This window comes from Dama dama, unplaced genomic scaffold (genome assembly GCF_033118175.1).
Source record: "Dama dama isolate Ldn47 unplaced genomic scaffold, ASM3311817v1 ptg000096l, whole genome shotgun sequence".
Lineage (NCBI taxonomy): Eukaryota > Metazoa > Chordata > Mammalia > Artiodactyla > Cervidae > Dama > Dama dama.
Window position 1 is genome coordinate 2,779,822 of NW_026870910.1, and position 7,183 is coordinate 2,787,004.

The window sequence follows — 7,183 nt, forward strand, 5'->3', positions numbered from 1 at the left end:
ATGAAGTGATGTTGAAAAACTTGAAGAGCATGAAAAGGTGTGAAAAATATGAAGAGGTCAAAGTTGTGAAATACATGAGGATCATGAAACGGTTTGAAAAATTGGAGGAGCATGAAGCAGAGTTCGAAAACATGAAGAGCCTGAAAAGGTTTGAAAAATATGAAGAGCTCAAAAAGTGTCAAAAATATGAGGAGCATGAAACGATCTGAAAAATAGGAGGAGCATGAAGTGGTGTTGAAAAACATGAAGAGCCTGAAAACGTAGAAAAATATGAAGAGCTTCAAAAGGTGTGAAAAATATGAAGAGCTTCCAAAGGTGTCAAAAATGAGATGAGCATGAAACGGTCTGAAAAATAGGAGGAGCATGAAGTGGTCGTGAAAATCATGAAGTGCCTGAAAAGGTGTGAAATATATGAAGAGCTTCAAAAGTTGTGAAAAAATGAGGAGGTTCAAAAGGTGTCAAAAATATGAGGAGCATGAAACGGTCTGAAAAATAGGAGGAGCATGAAATGGTGTTCAAAAACATGAAGAGCCTGAAAAGGTGTGAAAAATATGAAGAGCTTGAAAAGGTGTGAAATACATGAGGAGCCTGAAGCGGTCTGAAAAATAGGAGGAGCATGAAACGATGTTGAAAAACATGAAGAGCCTGAAAAGGTGTGAAAAATAGGAAGAGCTTCACAAGGTGTCTAATATATGAGGAGCATGAAACGGTCTGAAAAATAGGAGGAGCATGAAGTGGTCGTGAAAATCATGAATTGCCTGAGAAGGTGTGAAATATATGAAGAGCTTCAAAAGATGTGAAAAAATGAGGAGGTTCAAAAGGTGTGAAAAATATGAGGAACATGAAACGGTCTGAAAAATAGGAGGAGCATGAAACCGTCTGAAATATAGGAGCAGCATGAAACAGTGTTGAAAGACATGAATAGCTTCAAAAGTGTCAAAAATATGAGGAGCATGAAACGGTCTGAAAAATAAGAGGACCATGAAACGGTCTGAAAAATAGGAGTAGCATGAAACGGTGTTGAAAGACATGAAGAGCTTCAAAAGGTGTCAAAAATATGAGGAGAATGAAACGGTTTGAAAAATAGGAGCAGCATTAAACGGTCTGAAAAATAGAGGCAGCATGGAATGGTGTGGAAAAACATGAAGAGCTTCAAAAGTTATGAAAAAATGAGGAGGTTCAAAAGGTGTCAAAAATATGAGGAGCATGAAACGGTCTGAAAAATAGGAGGGGCTTGAAACGGTGTTCCAAAACATGAAGAGCCTGAAAAGATGTGAAAAATATGAACAGCTTCAAAAGCTGTGAAAAATATGAGGAGCATGAAACAGTTTGAAAAATAGGAGAAGCATGAAACAGTGTTGAAAACATGAAGAGCATGACAAGTGTGAAAAATATAAAGAGCATTAAAAGGTGTCAAAAATATGAGGAGCATGAAATGGTCTGAAAGAAAGGAGGAGCATGAAGGGGTGTTGAAAACATGAAAAGCCTGAAAATGTGTGAAAAATATGAAGAGCTTCCAAAGGTGTGAAAAATATGAATAGCTTCGAAATGTGTCAATAATGAGAGGAGCATGAAATGGTGTGAAAAATAGGAGGAGCATGAAGCGGTGTGCAAAAACATGAAGAACCTGAAAAGGTGTGAAAAATATGAAGAGCTTCAAAAGGTGTTAAAAATATGAGGAGCATGAAACGGTCTGAAAAATAGGAGGAGCATGAAACGGTGTTGAAAACATGAAGAGCCTGAAAAGGTGTGAAAAAAATGAAGAGCTTCAAAAGATGTCAAAAATATGAGGAGCATGAAGCGGTCCGACAAATAGGATGAGCATGAAGCGGTGTTGAAAACATTAAGAGCCTGAAGAGGTGGGAAATATATAAAGAGCTTGAAAAGGTGTCAAAAATAGTGGGAGCATGAAACGGTGTGAAAAATAGGAGAAGCATGAAGTGATGTTGAGAAACCTGAAGAGAATGAAAAGGTGTGAAAAATATGAAGAGCTACAAAAGATGTGAAATATATGAGGAGCATGAAATGATTTGAAAAATAGGAGGAGCATGAAACGGTGTTGAAAAACATGAAGAGCTTGAAAAAGTGTGAAAATTATGAAGACCTTCAAAATGTGTCAAAAAAAAAGGAGGAGCATGAAATGGTGTTCAAAAACATGAAGAGCCTGAAAAGGTGTGAAAAATATTAAGATCTTCAAAAGGTGTCAAAAATATGAGGAGCATGAAACGGTCTGAAAAATAGGAGGAACATGAAGCATGGTTGAAAAACATGAAGAGCCTGAAAAGGTGTGAAAAATATGAAGAGCTTCAAAAGGTGTCAAAAATATGAGGAGCATGAAACGGTCGAAAAATCGGAGGAGCATGAAGCGGTGTTGAAAAATATGAAGAGCCTGAAAAGGTGTGAAAAATATGAAGAGCTTCAAAAGGTGTGAAAAATATGAAGAGCTTCAAAAGGTGTCAAATATTGGATGATCAAGAAAAGTTCTGAAAAATAGGAGGAGCATGAAATGTCGTTGAAAAAATGAAGAGCCTGAAAAGGAGTGAAATATATGAAGAGCTTCAAAAGGTGTGAAAAATATGAAGAGCTTCAAAAGGTGTCAAAAATGAGATGATAATGAAGCGGTCTGAAAAACTGGAGGAGCATGAAGCGCTGTTGAAAACCATGAAGAGGCTGAAAAGGTGTGAAAAATATGAAGAGCTTCAAAAGGTGTGAAAAATATGAAGAGCTTCAAAAGGAGACAAACATATAAGGAGCATGAAACGGTCTGAAAAATAGGAGGAGCATGAAACGGTGTTGAAAAACATGAAGAGCCTGAAAACGTGTGAAAAATATGAAGAGTTTCAAAAAATGTGAAAAATAAGAAGAGCTTCAAAAGGTGTCAAAAATGATGTGAGCATGAAACAGTCTGAAAAATAGGAGGAGCATGAAGTGGGGTTGAAAAATTGAAGAGCCTGAAAAGGTGTGAAATATATGAAGAGCTTCAAAAGGTGTCAAAAATATGAGGAGCATGAAATGATCTGAAAAATAGGAGGAACATGAAACGGTCTGAAAAATAGGAGGAGCATGAAACGGTGTTCAAAAACATGAAGTGCCTGAAAAGGTGTGAAAAATATGAAGAGCTTGAAAAGGTGTGAAAAATATGAACAGCTTCAAAAGGTGTCAAAACTGAGATGAGCATGAAGCGGTCTGAAAAATAGGAGGAGCATGAAGTGGTGTTGAAAAACATGAAAAGCCTGAAAAAATGTGAAATATATGAACAGCTTCAAAAGGTGTGAAAAATATGAGAGGCATGAAACGACTGAAAAATAGGAGGAGCATGATGCGGTGGTCAAAAACATGAAGAGCCTGAAAAGTTGTGAAAAATATAAAGAGCTTCAAAAGGTGTCAAAAATATTAGGAGCATGAAACAGTATGAAACATAGGATGAGAATGATACTTTTTTGAAAAAGATGAAGAGCATGAAAAGGTGTGAAAAATATGAAGAGCTTCAAAAGATGTTAAAAATATGAGGAGCATGAAACTTTCTGAAAAATTGGAGGAGCATGAAGCGGTGTTGAAAAGCATGAAGAGCCGGAAAAGGTGTGAAAAATATGAAGAGCTTCAAAAGGTGTCAAAAATATGAGGAGCATGAAACGGTCTGAAAAATATGAGCAGCATGAAGCGGTGTTGAAAAACATGAAGAGCCTGAAAAGGTGTGAAAAATATGAAGAGCTTCAAAAGGTGTCAAAAATATGAGGAGCATGAAAAGGTCTGAAAAATAGGAGGAGCATGAAGTGGTCGTGAAAAACATGAAGTGCCTGAAAAGGTGTGAAATATATGAAGAGCTTCAAAAGATGTGAAAAAATGAGGAGGTTCAAAAGGTGTCAAAAATATGAGGAGCATGAAACGGTCTGAAAAATAGGAGGAGCATGAAACGGTGTTCAAAAACATGAAGAGCCTGAAAAGGTGTGAAAAATATGAAGAGCTTGAAAAGGTGTGAAATACATGAGGAGCCTGAAGCAGTCTGAAAAATAGGAGGAGCATGAAACGATGGTGAAAAACATGAAGAGCGTGAAAATGTGTGAAAAATAGGAAGAGCTTCACAAGGTGTCTAATATATGAGGAGCATGAAACGGTCTGAAAAATAGGAGGAGCATGAAACGATCTGAAAAATAGAAGGAGCATGAAACGGTGATCAAACACATGAAGAGCCTGAAAAGGTGTGGAAAATATGAAGAGCTTCAAAAGGTGTGAAATACATGAGGAGCATGAAACTCTCTGAAAAAGAAGAGGAGCATGAAGCGGTGTTCAAAAACATGAAGAGCCTGAAAAGTTGTGAAAAACATGAAAAGCTTCAAAAGGTGTCAAAAATGAGATGAGCATTAAACGGTCTGAAAAATAGGAATAACATGAAACGGTGTTGAAAATCATGAAGAGCCTGAAATAGTGTGAAAAATATAAACAGCTGCAAAAGGTGTCAAAAATATGAGGAGCATGAAACGGTCTGATAAATAGGTGGAGCATGAAGCTGTGTTCAAAAACATGAAGAGCCTGAAAAGGTGTGAAAAATATGAAGAGCTTCAAAAGGTGTCAAAATTGAGATGAGCATGAAACGGTGTGAAAAATAGAAGCAGCATGAAACGGTGTTGAAACACATGAAGAGCCTGAAAACGTGTGAAAAATATGAAGAGCTTCAAAAGGTGTGAAAAATATAAAGAACTTCAAAGGTGACAAAAATGAGATGAGTATGAAACGGTCTGAAAAATAGGAGGAGCATGAAGTGGTGGTGAAAAACATGAAGAGCCTGAAAAGGTGTGAAAAATATGAAGAGCTTCAAAATGTTTCAAAAATATGAAGAGCATGAAACGGTCTGAAAATCAGGAGGATCATGAAGCGGTGTTCAAAAACATGAAGAGCCTGAACAGGTGTGAAAAATATGAAGAGCTTCAAAAGGTGTCAAAAATATGAGGAGCATGAAACGGTCTGAAAAATAGGAGGAGCATGAAACGGTGATCAAAAACATGAAGAGCCTGAAAAGGTGTGAAAAATATGAAGAGCTTCAAAAGGTGTGAAATACAGGAGGAGCATGAAACGGGCTGAAAAATAAGAGAAGCATGAAGTGATGTGGAAAAACATGAAGAGCCTGAAAAGCTGTGAAAAATATGAAGAGCTTCAACAGGTGTGAAGTACATGAGGAGCATGAAACGGGCTGAAAAATAGGAGAAGCATGAAGTGGTGTGGAAAAATATGAAGAGCCTGAAAATGTGTGAAAATATGAAAAGCTTCAAAAGGTGTCAAAAATGAGATGAGCATGAAACGGTCTGAAAAATAGGAAGATCAAGAAACGGTGTTGAAAAACATGAAGAGCCTGAAAAGATGTGAAAAATATGAAAAGCTTCAAAAAGTGTCAAAAATATGAGGAGCATGAAACGTTCTGAAAAATAGGAGGAGCATGAAGCTGTGTTCAAAAACATGAAGAGCCTGAAAAGGTGTGAAAAATATGAAGAGCTTCAAAATGTTTCAAAAATATGAAGAGCATGAAACGGTCTGAAAATCAGGAGGATCATGAAGCGGTGTTCAAAAACATGAAGAGCCTGAAAAGGTGTGAAAAATATGAAGAGCTCAAAAAGTGTGAAAAATATGAGGAGCATGAAACGATCTGAAAAATACGAGGAGAATGAAGCAGTGTTCAAAAACATGAAGAGCCTGAAAAGGTGTGAAAAATATGAAGAGCTTCAAAAGGTGTGAAATATATGAGGAGAATGAAACGGTCTGAAAAATAGGAGGATCATGAAGCGGTTTTCAGAAACATGAAGAGCATGAAAAGGTGTGAAAAATATGAAGAGCTTCAAAAGGTGTCAAAATTGAGATGAGCATGAAACGGTCTGAAAAATAGAAGCAGCATGAAACGGTGTTGAAAAATATGAAGAGCCTGAAAACGTGTGAAAAATATGAACAGCTTCAAAAGGTGTGAAAAATATAAAGAGCTTCAAAGGTGACAAAAATGAGATGAGCATGATACGGTCTGAAAAACAGGGCGAGTATGAAGTGGTGGTGAAAAACATGAAGAGCCTGAAAAGGTGTGAAAAATATGAAGAGCTTCAAAATGTTTCAAAAATATGAAGAGCATGAAACGGTCTGAAAAACAGGAGGATCATGAAGCGGTGTTCAAAAACATGAAGAGCCTGAAAAGGTGTGAAAAATATGAAGAGCTTCAAAAGGTGTCAAAAATATGAGGAGCATGAAACGGTCTGAAAAATAGGAGGAGCATGAAACGGTGATCAAAAACATGAAGAGCCTGAAAAGGTGTGAAAAATATGAAGAGCTTCAAAAGGTGTGAAATACATGAGGAGCATGAAACGGGCTGAAAAATAAGAGAAGCATGAAGTGCTGTGGAAAAACATGAAGAGCCTGAAAAGCTGTGAAAAATATGAAGAGCTTCAAAAGGTGTGAAATACATGAGGAGCATGAAATGGGCTGAAAAATAGGAGAAGCATGAAGTGGTGTTTAAAAATATGAAGAGCTTGAAAAGGTGTGAAAAATATGAAAAGCTTCAAAAGGTGTCAAAAATGAGATGAGCATGAAATGGTCTGAAAAATAGGAGGATCATGAAACGGTGTTGAAAAACATGAAGAGCCTGAAAAGATGTGAAAAATATGAAGAGCTTCAAAAGGTGTCAAAAATATGAGGAGCATGAAACGTTCTGAAAAATAGGAGGAGCATCAACCTGTGTTCAAAAACATGAAGAGCCTGAAAAGGTGTGAAAAATATGAAAAGCTTCAAAAGGTGTCAAAAATGAGATGAGCATGAACCCGTCTGAAAAATAGGAGGAGCATGAAGCGGTGTTGAAAGACATGAAGAGCCTGAAAAGGTGTGAGAAATATGAAGAGCTTCAAAAGGTGTCAAAAATATGAGGAGCATGAAACGGTCTGCAAAAAAGTAGGAGCATGAAGTGATGTTGAAAAACTTGAAGAGCATGAAAAGGTGTGAAAAATATGAAGAGGTTCAAAGTTGTGAAATACATGAGGATCATGAAACGGTTTGAAAAATTGGAGGAGCATGAAGCAGAGTTCGAAAATATGAAGAGCCTGAAAAGGTTTGAAAAATATGAAGAGCTCAAAAAGTGTCAAAAATATGAGGAGCATGAAACGATCTGAAAAATATGAGGAGCATGAAGTGGTGTTGAAAAACATGAAGAGTCTTA